General features: G+C 46.7%; 1 protein-coding gene across 4 annotated transcripts in view; it reads left to right on the top strand.

Moving 5' to 3' along the window:
* Oamb (Octopamine receptor in mushroom bodies) overlaps nucleotides 1–16227 on the top strand; it is a 508904-nt gene that overhangs the window by 26318 nt on the left and 466359 nt on the right. Inside the window, exon 1 of one of the 4 annotated variants that reach the window (XM_077646920.1) lies at nucleotides 6906–7103. The exons of the other annotated variants lie outside the window; for them this stretch is intronic. The gene's annotated coding sequence lies outside the window, so the exon portion shown is untranslated. Of the gene's footprint in view, nucleotides 1–6905; nucleotides 7104–16227 lie in introns of those variants that run through there. 4 annotated transcript variants of the gene reach the window in all.

Here is a 16227-nt window from a genome sequence, read left to right as displayed (position 1 = left end):
TTATGATTAATCCCCCATTAGTAGCAGTTTGTTAATTAAATCACTGTGACGGAATTTGTAGAAAGCCTTGGGCAAGTCAAAGCATAATGCATCGATTTGCAATATCTACTAGCTGTGTTACATTGGAAAGTTTTTGGTGCAATCCAGTCTGGTTTAAAAAAACAAGCTTTTGTTGATTCAATATGTATACAGGTGACTAAAATTAAGCTTTAGAAACTTTTTAAATTTAGACGCTGGTGGGTAGGTGAATTTCAGCTCTGCACACAATTTAAGCGGCCAGAAGGACACAAAGTGAGATAATAATTGACACCGTTCGGCAACTATTTAACTGAAAGATATTAATAAACATCGTAGCCAGCCACTGCGGCTGGCGCGAATGTCTGTATTGGAAAGATAGAAGCGGTCGCATTTTTGGACTACTCCATTTGGTAGACTTCTAGAGCACGCGTGTTCCGAGATATTCACCCGCAATTTCCACCGATTTCGCGTAATTACATATGCAAAGCGGTGGCAGTCGACGTGAAACTTCTTTCTAGGGCGACGCAGCTGTTGCGTCTGGTGTTCCTTTTATTTCGATAGACGTAAGTGCAAGGGAAACAGTTATTAGCTTCACCATTCGCTCTACACCTTTAGCAGGGGATACACCGATTCACGTACCTGGGTGTTTCGCGCCGGTCGTCACCGACTTGCAGGCGCAATTACGGGGATTGAGCTGAAAATCTTGAAGCGATTATCTCGGGACGCAGCCGTGCTAGAAGTCTACAAAATGTAATTGTGCTGGAATATATGTACTAACACATTGGAAAACTATGTCCGTGAACCTTAATCACATGTTATTGGCGTCACCCTCTGCTTTGAAGCAGTCTAAGAAGGAAAAAAAAAACACAGCGGTTGCCAGTGTGTAATCGGAGATTTAGCGACACCTTTGGAGACATTTCCTTTTCACGATATATCGAGATAAAGTTTGACAGCGGCATGTTATACACATAGCTATGGGGAATGCTTCTTATTTTTCCACAAACACTCGTTCTTCGACTAGCGCCCGTGTGTAGTCCTCCGTTGAAGCGTGCGTCGTCACCTCGGCTTTTCTGCTCCTCAAGCGACACGATTCGCAGCCGGCGCCAGAGACGGTGCGCACCATATTCTTCCGGTCTCGTCCTATCCTCCCTCCTCCTTACATGGTAACCACTCTCTGGATTCTTGCCGTGGCAACCACCCTCCGAATACGCTATCCTCCTCTCTCGTCATAGCATCCTCATTCCACGGCCACCACCCTCCTGTTACGCACTACTATGACGCGAAACTCAGGGAACGGCCACTTAGCCGCGGCCTCACCGCCGTGGTGGCTCAGTGGTTAGAGCGCTTGGCTGTAGCCGTAGTACCCGAGTTCAAAGCCGGCCATGTTGCAATGGGAGCTGAAAAGGGGAAAAAATGGGGGTACACTTTAGCTCCGCCTTTAAGAGTATGACGCTGCAGGAGTTCCTCTTGCCCACGCAGACACGGACACTGCTTCCTCTTTCACAGTCACAATCGTTATGTCAAACACATTACGAAAAACATATAAAGCCCCGCTTTAACTAAATCGTATGAATGCGCCTGCGTGGCGTTTCCGTTGCGGCGCTGGTGGGGCTGGCGGCATCTATGAGATCCTGTTGTAACAGCCACCTTTTCGACCAGTCCGTATTTTTCCATCACACCCACAACAACGCCAACAACGCCTTTTCTGCGACATGGAGCCTTTACGCTTTCGCGTAAAAGGCGCCCATGTGCTGTGCGATGTCAGCGCGCACGTTAAAGAATCTCAGGAGGTCTAAATTAATCCGGAGCCCTCTACTTCGGCGAACCTTATAGCCAATGTGTCGCTTCGAGATGTTAAACCCCACAATTTACAACTTATTTAAAAAGATATGTATAGTGGATGATACTTTTGTGATCCGCTTAATCAAAATCTGGTGCGTGAATTACTTTCGTTTTATCCTTTCCAGTTCAGTCGTAATAGTTATCTGTACAAAAACTAGTTTGTAATCGGACACACCCTCTTCGACTTCTTAACTGCCGATTCGCCGGTCACGAAACACCCAGTCCAACGGTGATCTAACAGTGATTGTTACACGTGCATCCTCAGTCATCGGCTGTGTTAAGTCGGTAATAAAGGCAATATCCAGGTCAATTCACTCCTTCTGTACTGTGGGTCTAAAAATTAATGTGCAGAAAACCCAAAGTAATGTTCATCACTCTCGGAAGGGAACCGCAGTTTACAGTTGGTAGCGATGTGCTGGAAGTGGTAAGGAAATAAATCTACTTAGGGCAGGCAGTGACTACTGATCCGGATCATGAGAGCGAAATAACTACAAGAATAAGAATGAAGTGGAGCGCATATGCAGGTTCCCTCAGATCATGAATGGCAGTTTGCCAATATCTCTAAAGAGAAAAGTATATAACAGTTGTATCTTCCCGGTACTTGCCCATGTGGCAGAAACATGGAGGCTAACGAAAAGGGTTCAACTTAAGGACAGCGCAGTGAGCTATTGAAAGAGAAATGTTAGATGTAACGCTAATAGACCGGAAGATGGCAGAGTAGATAGGGGATCAAACGCTTGTTAATGGCATCTTAGCCGAAATCAAGAGAAAGAAATGGGTTTTGGCAGGGCATGCAATGCGAAGGCAAGACAGCCGATTGTCCTTAAAGGGGCTCTGAAACAGCTTCCGAGGCATTGTGTTTTCGCTGCATTGTGTTTTCATGAACATCTGAGCCAAATAATACACTTATACACGCATCAGAGAACCCACAATGACGCGCGAAAATGGGCGAGCCCTTTCCAGCAACTTTTTCATGCTCGTACCGCCCTCCATCGCACCGCTCCTGCGTATACCAGTTCAGGGATGGCTATATTGGTTAGATTCTTTCAGACGTTAGGCAGCTACTATGGCCGCGGCAAATAAGCGGCGTAACTCCGGCGGATGCTCCGCCCCCGACGGTGGGGCCGGCGGGGAAGCGCCGACGTTTCAGCGTGCAAAAAGTGATGAGAGGAGGAGAGAGGCGCGAAGACGAAATTTAAATTTTGACTACATATAACTCAGCTTCCACAAAGGGCAGCAAAAAATATGCTAGCTGGAGTATACTCGTGAAGGAGTATATTCTACTAACATCACAGGCATACCGCACTTTACTAGAGCCCACTTCAGAGTCCCTTTAAAAGTAACGGACTGGATCCCAAGAGAAGACAAGCGTAAGAGGGGATGGCAGAAAGTTAGGTGGGCGGTTGATATTAAGAAGCTTGCGGGGATAGGGTGACCGCAGCTGGCACAAAGCAGGGTTCATTGGAGAGATATGGGAGATGAGTTTGTCCTGCAGTGGGCGTAGTAAAGGTGATGACGATGATGATGATGATGATGCTTCTCTCGATTTAGTTGTCAAAGTATTCCACTGAATGTCTGGTAAATTAAAATCTGAAATAATCAACTTGTGGTTGGCAGCAGGCTCCCGAAGTAGTTGCCCGAAGTCCGCGCCCTGTTTTGCCCCGCGACCTCTTCAGGCGCTTCGGTTTTGTGTTAAGACGGTCGACACGCGTGCTAAAAAGTGCAAGCCATACAGCTACAAGCTAGACGAACTCTTCGAAACGCAAAGATCTGTTGTCAACGATTTAATTAAGAAAAAGAACGAGGAAATGACAAGTTAAACCTAGTGCCGATGTCTTCACGTCTTCACAAACATTTGCAAGCTTCATTATATGTCGACATCTGTTGTGCACTGGTGAACGAAAGTAAGGTGTCTTTCTTTTTTGAGTTTCAAATTGGCTTGCCTTCGTCGTGATGATTCTGTGTATGTTGTTGGTCGTTAAACGCATTACTTACAGAGTGGATTAGAACAGCAGCATATTTAACATCGTGACGTTGGGAGGAAATGAAGCTTGTTTTACCGAGTTTAACCGAGTGTTTAACCGTGCTCAGTATCATTTGCAACGCCCGGCAAGGGTAGAACAATGGCTTTCGCAGATATGTCAGTTGAATGCACCGCGATACAGCGCCAAACATGCCTGAACACTGCAAGGAACTCTTTTTCTCGATTGGAGCCTACATGCGTACCCTTTCAGTAACGCCGGGCTCGCTGCGCGTTGAGTGAAGAACTCTGAAAGCATATTGCGCGTTCAATGCTCCTACTGGGCGCGGTAGGGGTTGCTGCTGAGTTGCGTGGTGAAAATTCACGCATGCGAGAAAACAATCCCCCTTCCGCGTTACTCACGACCCGGACAACGCCAAAAGCGTGTACCTGTCCGACGATTGAACCGACAGGCATGAACGTTTCTCCGCTCTACATTTTTCTTGCTTCGTTCTTTTTTTCTTTTGCCGAAGACGCCTTCAGAAAGCGGATGTTTTGAGTTCGCCTTCCAGGGCCACACTCGTGGTGGGTGCCATAGGGGGTGCGCATCTCAATTGACTTGATGCGTTGCGATTGAATCGGTGGCGGCCGCATCTCCAGCCACTTTCTGCGGGGGCAACAGGGTTCGGCACTCACGCGAACGACCGAAGCAAAATAAGAACCATTGCGGCTTATAAGTGGGAGAGCTCTGGGATCGGCGGTAATGACTCGTCGCTAGATACGGTGTGTGAGCTATCGGGATTCCTTGGAGAAAAAGAAGCCTCAATCTGAGTGCGATATTTTTCGCTCGGCGTTAAAGGAGGGGCATGTCTTTAGAAAGATCATCTCTTTGCAACGGTAATGACGAAGCTAATGGATATATAAAAAATTCGCTCAGTACGCCTTGTCCTGTGCACACGGTGCGGAATGCTTGAGACTTTTGTGCTTCTGCCTATTTATTGTTATTGTTGCTGGTACATACTGAGTACGAACAGACAGGCTGTAAAACGAAATATGGCACTTGTAGAGTAACGGGCATATTGCTATGGCTTCAGTCCTTGCCGCCTGAAACGCTGAAAGGCATCACCCACAATATGTACAAGAGGCATCAATGGGTTTGGCACAAAGATTGCCGAAAAGAAAAAAAGAACGTTTCATATCTTAAATGCAAGTATACTAAAGAAGTTACTTCATCATCTTGTATTAAAAAAATGAATATGTGCTCCGGCGCAAAGGAGCCGCCACATTGCAAAGTCTGGCGCTAGACAGGAAGGTAACGTTTCCTTAAACCATAGGTTGCTACGACAGAGAAGAGTCAACAATACGTGTTTAAGTGGCTTCCTGCGACATGAGGGAAGACGAAACTCTACAACCGGACTTAATGCTTCGTTTTTGGCTGAAAAGAGGCTGTAAGGAAGTGAACGAAAATTCCATTTTAGTCGTTCTAAAGAAGCTCTCGTACCCCCAGTTTTTTTTTCTTTTTACCATGAATGCAATAATCTCAGCAAAGAACAAAAAAAAAACGTTCACGAATGTCAACGAAATCAGGAAAAGCTGACACACAGGCGTTAGTGCTTCAATAAAATTTCCGCTGAGCGAAAACTGCCGCGAACTGGAAGAACGTCTCTCCAGGCACAGGATGCAAAAGTAACAATAATGGAGTCCGCTAAATTATAAGCCTGACTTTGAAGATGATACGTGATTTGAGCAAATTGTGCTATGCTGTAGCACCGACGAATGAAACAAAGAAAAGCAGTCAGTGCATAAAATATTAAGGTGTGGGTATAAAAGTGGAAGCCGTTAAAAGCGCGTCTCTGCATATAATTAAACGTGCTACAGAAATTTTGTGCTTATTGCGGGCACTCGGGCAGGGACGTGCTTTGCATCTTGAAGAGCCCTGGGAACGCCACTGTGAGGCACGGACTGCAGAAAACTCCGAGCTATTAAAAGACTGAAGAAAACACAAGGGTTGCGTTAATGAAACTTACTCTGGTACCAGTAGTAGGTCCTACCGAGGAAGCTATAAAGTTGTGTTGGTCGCATGCCATTGGGATTGCTTCCTTGTACGCTTGGTGACATTAAAAACACGAACGCGTCTGCCCCAAGGAATTTAGCTCAACGCACCTTTGATTTTTTTTTCATCATCCTGCGTGTCACTGGCACTGTGTATACAAATGTCTTTAAATAAAGAAAAAAAACGTTCACTTCACTCTCCTCAAGTTAAGCAGCCAAACCGACGAGTATAATAATCGCATTCAGTCTCTAGAAGGTATTCGGGCCTCTGAGTGGGCCGATGAGAGGTAGAGAGGCTCGCTTTTCGGAGAAATCTCGTTTCGCATTACAGGTGCTTACCGCGGCAACCGCGAGTGCTAATGAATGTGCCGGAGCGCGGTCGGCGGCCGGTGCCCGCGGCTCCCGCGGGAGGAGCGTGACACTTCCGTCTTGGCCCGCCGGTGGGGCGCATCCTGCATCCGAGTGTGCCCCGCGCGGGACGGGCATCACCTGCGAGCGGGGGAACCCTTTGGTCACGGGAGCAGCGGCACACGCAGGGGGCCGCGAAATCGATGTCCGTTCGGGCGCGTGCGCAGATGCGCTACTGGGCTGGGCCGCCGGCTCCGGCGGCGCTCACTCGCGCACTGGATGCCGCGCGGCACGCAGCCCAAGGCGCCCCAGCTCGAGCCGGCCGCCGACCGCGTGCCCGCCGGCCACCGCATGGGACCCCCCGCTCCGGACGGCGTCGCCGCGGGCCCCCCTGCCAAGGGCGCCGCGGACTGACGACCAGAGTGGGGCCCAACTTTGTCCTCCCGGTCGAAGAAGAAGCAAGACTCCGAGAAAAGTTTCCCTGCTTGTCTCCTCCAGTGCCGTTCGCGTCGCGATCGCCGGTGGGACGTTACCTCCGAGATACTTCTAGCGCGACGACTGACTTCGCGCGCCCTTATGCTGCCGCCGGAATGACTGGGTGAACTTCTTTTGCCTCGAAACGGGACGACAAAGGCAGCTGAGTCAATTCGTGTTGCGTGCAAAGGGCGAAACTTTTTTCTCACCTTCCTTCCTCGGTTTTATTTTCGTTTTTCTTGTAAGTAGTCGTGATTGTTTCGAGGACTTCTGACTCTCCAACTTGACTTTTTTGGTTCTTATTCTTTCTTGACGTGAACCTTTGCGCACGATTTTGACGGTGTCCGGACTGTGAGGCCTCTAGCTGTGGGCTCTGGCGCACCGGCCAAGAACCGTCTTGGAACGACAGGTAAGCCGCCCTCGAGTGGAACGTGTGCGTGCCGACCCCAGCAGGCAGTTGCCCAAAACGAGCGCTGGGGTGACAAACGACCTACAATTTTCTACGCCACTTTTGTAGCGTGCGCCGAGCTTCTGCGAAAATGCGCTCAGGTGTGATTGTCTCAATCATGTGTCACGCAAGAAAACACTTGTTAAAGGCGCAACATCTTTGGCGTCGCTTCGCTCCTACTGGCCTGAGGTCAGTCAGTGCGATTAAAAGTCGGCGATAATTCCCAAAAATGTTGAAAAGTAATTGAGCCTTTTGAGCGAATACGGATGGTTACTAAGACCAGAACACGGTTATGACGCCCCGCAAATCTTTGTTGTTGTTTTTTGCTGCTTCCAGGAGAAGAAACTATCGAAAAATATTCGCCGTAGTTTACTTATTTATTTGTAGTTCAAAATGTGACCTGGCTTTTGCTCTCAAGTAAAGGAAAGGTATGTGCACGTTTGTGTAATAATGTGTACCTACCTTCGCTTTACTTCATTTTGACATATTTAGATTTCAAGCGGCTTATGTCGGCGTCCTAATTATTTCAGGGTGACCATATTAGTTCCGTAGCTCCGAGTTCAGCTTTTCGATCAGTCTTCATTTTCAATTATTCAAGTTCGCTAAACGTCGTTCGTGTCCAGTTGAACGCAACAAATGTTCGCTTGAAATAGAATCAAGTAAAATCCGCTTTCTGCTGTCTTTGTGTATTTGTTACTCGAAAATGTATGCCTGCTTTACAGCTTCATATTTACCAGAAAAAAAATAGGTACAGACGAGAACAGAAAACATACGGAAAATAAATACGTGACTTGTTCATTGGCGCCAAAAACTTCCAAGGGTCCGTTATGAAGGAAAGGTAAGGAGGTTACTTTAATTAGCGTCTTGGCATTGCGTACCTGCCTCAGAGTATTCAAATAATTAACCTTGAAAACTAAACAGCCGTCGACGCCAGTTGCATGATCACTGGACGGTCTTCTCCTAACATGCAGGATATATGCGGGAATGTCGGAAAGCATCTCAAGTTTGCGAGATTCTCAGTTCTACGTGCAAAAGTTATGTAAATTTGTGACTTGCGAGCAAAATCGCTGACAGAATGCACTAAAACCCAGGACGGTTGATTGTGCGGAGGCAACTATTTTCATGTGCTATTCTGTGCGTGGTAAACTACCGCCCATGTTCTTTGGAACGGTAAACCCCACTTGTAAGGCCTAGTGCTCGATGTCGAGTGAGTCATTTGTGAAGAAGCACATATCCCTTCTGGAAGGTGTGCAGGAAGCGAATATAACGCTGTAATGTTGCGGTTATTAGCTACTAAAAGAACCGCTGCCGTTCGGTGTTTAGAAGTAGCCTTTGCGTACTGCCAAACAGTTTGAAAACATGCAAGCCACGCCTGCGTGCGCACTTCCGGCTCATGTTGAATGTTGGTTGCTCCCAATGTTCTTTGACATCGTATGGATACCGCAAGGCCAAATAAAGAGCTAATATTCTTTTTTTTTGCATTTTCGGTGCATAATGACACATTCGCGCACTCACATGGCAAAAACGTCTTTTAAGCTGCTGACTGTACTATCTGCACCCCTAGTTACTTTCTTTTTCTTGCAGCAGGTGCATTTCGGATGCGTAGACGAATAAGCAAGCCCAGTCAAGGGCATTCTCTGTCTCCATGCAACTTCGTCAAAGGCAGGTGAGATGATGGGACCAGCTGGAGCTTCTCACTACATCAGTCCAATTTTAAAACGATAACGAACGGATATGATTAATTCTCAGAACTTTGGCACGTAGAATCCATAAATGGTATTCTGAGTAGCTCCTTGTCAACGGCATTAGTGCTCTAATGAGTAGTCCAAATCGAAGTCGCTAAATTCTGTGAAATTATACTACAACGGTACTGTCAGCTCCAAATCTGATTCTTCAACAGAAGCTTTTCAACTTAAATTACAATTCGCTCATAGCTTGCGTACTTCGCTTGAACCATCTTTTTCCACTCGGCAGAGATTGAGAAGTACTCTGGGATCTAAGCATCAGTTCACATTCTGGGGAAAAATAGCCCGTGAAGTTTCTACAGAGCAGAAATCAAGCACTGCGACTTTAAAATTGAAGGAAACTAAAAAAATGCGCATTTAGCGCATTTTATACCGATCCAATAGTCTGAATAGCCCAAATTTTTAATTACCTGCTAATATCAGGCAAGACGCTTTTAATCACTGCGTACAGACGCCGTCCACTGACCCTCCTTTGTAAATGACTACAAAAGACTCTATGGAGTCCAGGAGCTTCGAGCTGCCATCCAGGTCAATAGACGGGATTTCTTTCAACCGTATACTGCAACGCGCCGAAGCTCTGCAATGAATACACGTTTTTAGCTTACGACCACTTTCTATCTGGCTGTCTCGGCTAGCAATGACCCGATCGCTTGATTTAATGGAACGAAGTTACTTGCGCGTATTGCCGGCGTCCTTTGATATCGCGCCTTTATGGCATACATGGATGGCGAAATGGCTTTTCAGGATACGATAAAGGGACGTGGCCGAGCTCAGCGATGAGAGATACCCAGGGCAGCGCGTCCGTCTAGAGGGTCACTGCGTTGAACGAGCGAGGGTGAACACAGGAAGAAGTCCACATTTTCTTTTTTCTGTTCCACCTTGCGTGAGTTTGCATATCCCTGCCAGTGAAATGTGGCCGCCTGTGTCTCTTTACACCACGCAGAAGCAATAATTGTCCGCAATACTTTCTACGGAGCGAAATACATGTCTTTCGTTTTAGTACCGCCTCGAGCTCTGCTGGCATCGTTTAAATTACGGATACGCATAAAATATGCAAGAAGAATAAAAATATCGCGAAGGAGGCACGCTACTGCTCCCAGGAGAGTTGAATCCCTCGCGAGCTTTCAGTAAAAATGGGCGGGAAACACTTGAGATAGAAAAAAAGCGCTACGCTGAACACTGAGAAATATATTTACGCGTCGCATAGTTCGCTGTTGCAAAGAAAATAACCAGAATCTCAATAAAACAACAATATCTCTGTCGCGCATTTGATTCCAAATAACCCAGCGTAAACTGAGATACAGTTATCAAAGTTCCATACCATTGCTGACCGTAAAGCCATGACGCTTCACCGATGGCTGTTGGTCTTCAGTAGCTTCAAACTGATATATCGCAGGGCCTGAGTAACCTGGTTGCAGCAAGAATATCTGTTGTTTGTGTTAGGATGTGCCGAGCTGTCATTAATTATTACGCCTTCATTAATACCTCAACACATAAGCGTTGAGTTATCAGCACGGTATGCGCAGTTAAAACCGCGGAAAATTCATGGACTTCTGCGGTCAACACGCAATTCCCTAGTCCTATAAGGCTGGAGGTATTTTTCAGATATTGCATGCATTTCACGCCAAAATAGACAACCAATACCAAAAGCAGGACAGGAAAAGTGTGCAAATGGCAAAGATATGCATTTATTGATCTTGTCAGTAGAAATATGCGCTCTTGAAGACAAGGTGCCTTCCTCGTCGAGACTCTCCCACACAAGAACGCCACGCACGTATTGCGGCCATGACAGGAAAGCTTTCCTTTCTTTTATACTTTTCTTTTTTGAATCGCATCAGCTACGTACGTGACTCCAGCGAAAGGACCTCTTTTTTGTTTCCTTTTCCTCGTTCCCCTACTTGCTTTTCCTCGCTATCCTCATAAGCAGCTGTCGAGTGGAAAAAATAAGTGTAGTAATGTGAAGCCGTAACACAGAAAATTCTGTTTTTTTTTTCTTGGACTGAAAACACAAGCACAACGCGTCTTGTTTTGTTTTTTTTTTCTTTTGCCCTTCATGCCACATGCGGCAAGGAATCTGATGGCACTCTTTCGCACAGTGAACATTAATTCTTAGTGGACATGTTTTTAGAGCCCGCAATAAGTGCTTTTCTTTCTTAATCTTTTGAAGTCAGGCTGTTCTAAGTTGTGATTTCTCGGTGCGTGCAGTTATACGACCAGAAATAAGATTCTGCCACAGTTAACGGATTTTTAGCGAAACAGTGGGGTCGCAAAATCATTGCTGGGTCCTCTTGCACTTTGCTTAGTTTTGCAAACGCTGATAAGCACCAAGCCGCAATTATTAGCAACGACCTCAATTTTTATGGCGTTCGTTCGTGCTACCAACCTTTTCTCCCGTTTTAGTGTTTCTCCCGTTTTCTCTCGTTTTAGCGCATTTTAGCGGATAAGTGCTAATATGAGCAAATACTTGATGGAAGCGCAGTCATGTTGGGCTAAGTAATGAGTGAACTGTGGGCTGCACGAATTATTGGATAGCCACATCTCATATATAAAATTGCGTGCCCTTTTTTATAGCCGCTGTTTCCAGTGGATACCGCAAAGTATGAAACTGGCGGAAATACATCCATAGATCACGAGCACCGTATATTACATTGAACGGCTACATTTGGCGAAAACTTTTTAGTTTTGATTTTGGTTTCACATTATTAAACGTTCTGCCTCATCTTCTGGTTAAAGAAAGATTATTGACGATGCACCAAAGAGAACATGTCGTGTTTGCTTCCGTGCTCAGTACTTTGGTTAAATTTAATGTCAGCACGGGTAACATCTTCCTACAGAAATATATATACCAGTCACTAATGTAATGGAACATGCTTACATTCTATCATATGGTTTTTTCACGGTAATAGTATGATGTAGTTCCGTTTTTCTCCAAGCATGATATTAAATAATATGAGTTAAGTGCTTGTGAGCTATAAGGAGTAAATAAGTACCTGTGTATTCATATAAAATGAGGTTCCCTAAATCAAAAGAGCGTAAGGGATCCTCCGGTGGATTAATTAGAAGGTGAACTATGAAAATTATAGTGTGCAAGAGAGCGTGCTTGATGAGCGGTCTTTGTAACGAAATGGCGCAACAAAGGCACGACTTTCTTCTGGGGTGCCTCTTTCGGAAAGTTTAAGCGGTATCAATGTATGTGTTGCATTTCTTTCTTAATTTCCGGAGGTTTTTACGAAGTGTTTTGTTAACGAGGTGTCTGAAAAAATGCATCTAGAGCCAAATTCTCGAAGCTTTCATCGCGCTCGGACAGTCCGTGAATGACGGGTGATCGAAGAGGTGAAAGGCGGTTAATCATAGCACAATCATCACGGACAGCGAGCAGGCGCCGGAAAGTCACGTTGGACAGGCTTAACGGTTCTCGCGGCAATAGCGTAACCTGCGATACGCGTCCACCGGACCCGCTTAGCAAGTGTAATCTTCCTGTTAAGTGCCTGGTCGCTTTTTGTGCATAATAATTAGGCACGGCCGAGGACGGCCAAATTTGAGCCAGCGGCTTGATCAGGAAGTGATAGGGCATGGAAAAATGCGTAGTTTACCGAGCAGCGACGCAAGTTTAACCTTGCAAGGAAGTCACTCCGTGGGCTCTGCGCCTCTTAATCGCTGTAGCAGTCTGTAGCAGCAAGGCTGACAGTAATGATTAGGAAGAAACAGGTTCAGGACTCTAAATAAATCAGAAAGTGGAACAATGACTGAAAACACGATGCTTGTTCCCTTTGTTGCTGTCCCTCCTGGATTGCTGCCAGCGTACGTCCGTCTACGCCACGTTTTTAGGAGGCAATGAGTGCTTTTACGGACAGCACTGACCCACTGAGACGGCCGTGCTGACGGGATGCTCGTCACTTGTTGGAAAATTGAACGGAAATGCCGCTCTTTTTTGTGGCCGGTGCGCAATTACGAGCTTTTTTTTTTACTTTAGTGACATCGCGCAACTACGGTCAAAGGTAATAAAGCTACCGACTTCATAACAACATGGAGGCGCACCCTTCGTATGAAAAGACAAAGGCCTTTGCCTGCGATTAGCCAGAGCAAGAACACACAACGATATGGAACCCGAAAAGCGGGCGCTAGACTGGCAGCCGAGACGGGTAAGAGAGACAAGCAGGCGCGTCTCCCGTGGCTGTCGCTCGCTGCCTCTGCTTCGCCCGCGCAGCTCCGCACGGGGCAGCGTACGGGAAGCATGATTTACGAGACATGGCAGCACGGCGCGCCGTCAGTGCGAATGGCTCCTTCGCTTGCGCCAGTCAGCGTTCCAGCGCGTCTCCCGAGGTTAGCTGGCGGCGGCGACCAAGGGCCCGTTCTCGCCGGACAGCCGACGCGCCTGCGGTTCCTCGCGCCCATGCAGACACGCTACGCCGGCTGGAAACAAAAGGGCGCCGCGGCGGCTGCGATCGCGTCGCGGGCAACTTTTTGAAGGAAAAACGCGCACGCAACGACTCTGTCGGCGGAATCGTAATGATGTAAGTTCACGGTGGTAGCGTCGAAGGTTGGCGAGGAGGACTTCCATCGGCGTCTGCGCAAAGGGGCTAGACTCGAGAATTCCTCCTTCGCTTGCGTTTTAGCTGTTCTTTTGTGGAGTAGCGCCTGTCTCCACCCGTCGCGGGGGCGCGCTTATCGATACGTGGAGCCACTCGACGTAAGCGACTCGGAGGAACTCTTTGCTCGAACGCGTGCCGCTTTGTTTATGCCGTGTCCCGGAGGCCGTACGCAGGCGGCAGTGCGGGCATGTGCTGCGTCTGGCTGACGGCTACAGCCGAGTACAGTGCATCAGGATGGATCTGCTCTTCGCACGTCGCGTCACAGGCAAGTTGTCTGCGCTTTGGCCTCGTTCATCAGGGACGGGACACCCCTCCTAAGGACGGCACGACACTCTTCGCACTTCCGGAACAGATGCGCAGCCTTCCCTTCTGAGAGTTACTTGTCTTCGTCCACTCATGACCTTTTGTGGAGTTCTTTCATGAGCGGTAGCCGAACCAATTGACCTCTCACCTCTTGCTGCTATAGGGCCCATGCTTTCATTGCCCCCCCCCCCCTCTCTCTCTCTCTCTCTCTTTAGTCTCGACGTACCATAAGAGTGATTTAAATGCCAGTGATACACTGGGGACGCACTGTAAGCTGATGTGTGGCCCTGTTATCGCCATGTAAACATGGGAATTGTCGCTGTGTTGCCCTGCCATCATGTAGCCCATCTGAATCCACGGGGTTACACGACAAGCACATTGCGCGTTGTGAGTGAATATTTCCATATTTCATTGCGTGCTTTTTTTTTTGCCCTGAGAATAAGCACACGGCTCAAGGGCCTTTTCATCTCATTTATTCACTACGCCCTATTTTATGTAACAAAATGAATTGAAGGACGAGGTTGTCTCCGGTTTCATCCGCAAAATTGTTTGCTCGCGACGGGATCAGTTCCGGATTGTTTGGTGTTAACGTCTGGTTTGCTGCACATCAGCAAATACTATGTTATCAACGATTGATTATACGCTGTCGGGCGACAGCGACGGAGCTAAACACTGTAATTCGGAAGCGTTCGATGTTATGTGCAGGGACGCTGTTAACGGCAATACGCGATTTCTTCCAGGATGCTTGCGCCGAGTTCTTCGTTTTGTTCCATTTCTTGTCATTTTACTTTTTTTTATCAATTTCCAGCTTCTGTGTTTTCTTCGACGTGCTTTGTGAGGTAACTTACTTCTGAACTCCTGCAGCTCATCCGTCAATGCAGGGAACAAGCGAGTGACTTACGCTCATGTAGTAGTCGCTGGTATACCTGATTGCAAATGTTGTCCTTTGCACTTACGCAAGCTCTTTATTTAACTTTTTTTTCTATTTTAAACCGTATGCAGCATTTCTACCAAGTGTTTTCTTTTGGTGGTAGTGATGCGCCATTGTTTGTCGCACGATTTGGAAATATGATTTAATGTCCCGTCGTGTTGCCTGGAATCTTAGGTGCATTCAGTTTTCATTACCACTGGGAGAATATTTGTGTAGCACGAATTTTCTTTTATCCGCTTTCGCGGGTTTAATGAAAAGCTTTTCGTGCAGGTTTTCTCAAGAATGAATGCCATTGCATGTCATCCGTTGCTCTGGTCATGTGTCCAAAAGGAAACGAAATAGGCAAATCTATAAAGATAACCTGGAAGTAGATTATTTGGTCTTGTTGAATAAATCCTACAAGCACTTTGGGCGCACGCGCAAACACTGCGCGATATTGCTTGCATTTTTGTGGCAATGGCACAAGGAAAGTATGTGTTCGTGATGATCCTCACTCGCGACTTTGGACTTTTATGTCTCTCCAGTTGTCTACAGGGCGATACGCTTTGCGGATCGCCAGCGCTAGCTGTCTATTCCTTTTCGGCGGTCGGCGGCCTCAGAGAAGATGCACTGTGTGAAATTTTCATGAGGTTTTTCTTTTGCGGGAAGATGCATAGACAACAGGTTCCTCTCTCAGAGCCAATTTTCAAGCCACAGCATTAAGTGGCATAAAAAATGTTTCTATCTTGTTGAAAGTAGGGGTTACAAGGCACAGGAACTAACAAAGACTTCCAGAAGGCCTGGTTTGTGTCGATTAGATAATGTAAAACGACGGAATCACGTTAAATGAACTGACGGTGCAAATCTGACGTAAGCAGGCACAATCAAGAGCCCGTAAGCTCCGCTCGGAGTGTCGTGACGCTAAAACGTCCGCGACCCACGATGCAGCGCCATGCCGCATCATAATTTTTTTAATAGTGTTGCGAAATATCGTTTTGTCTACCGCTGTATACATTTGCAACGCCGATATCTCATCGACAGAGTCAGAGTCTGCGCTAACATTAGTTCTCCATGTAAGAACACGTTAAGTATTATTGCTCCAACGTGATCTTAACGCGCCGCGTCGCAGAGTGAAAATTATTTTTAAACACCCATACTACAACGACGCTGAGCTTCTTGCAAGATGTGAGTTCGCAGCATTTAAATGAAACCGGACAATAAAAATACTGACAAAGACTACCAAGAATTGATTTCTTGGAAGACTGTTTGGACTCCAGCCTTATTAACTAAAAAAGCAGCGACAACCTATTTCCGACACAGCATACCGTGATTCTTGCATATTTCTTGACTTAAATTTCAGCTACTCTAAAATTTCTGACAACATACTGCAATAACGAGTCAGACTCCCTAGGACATGTCTGCTAACTCTTAGATGCGGTGCCGCTGTATCCAATGTATCTTTATGCGCGAAAACTGGTGAAGTAAGTAAAAATAGTACAATCAGTAACAAAGGCCTGTGAAGTGTGAAAAACAAA

This window comes from Amblyomma americanum, chromosome 1 (genome assembly GCF_052857255.1).
Source record: "Amblyomma americanum isolate KBUSLIRL-KWMA chromosome 1, ASM5285725v1, whole genome shotgun sequence".
NCBI classification, from domain to species: Eukaryota; Metazoa; Arthropoda; class Arachnida; order Ixodida; family Ixodidae; genus Amblyomma; species Amblyomma americanum.
The sequence above is the reverse complement of the archived record's forward strand: the minus strand, read 5'-3'. Positions and strand labels throughout refer to the sequence as shown.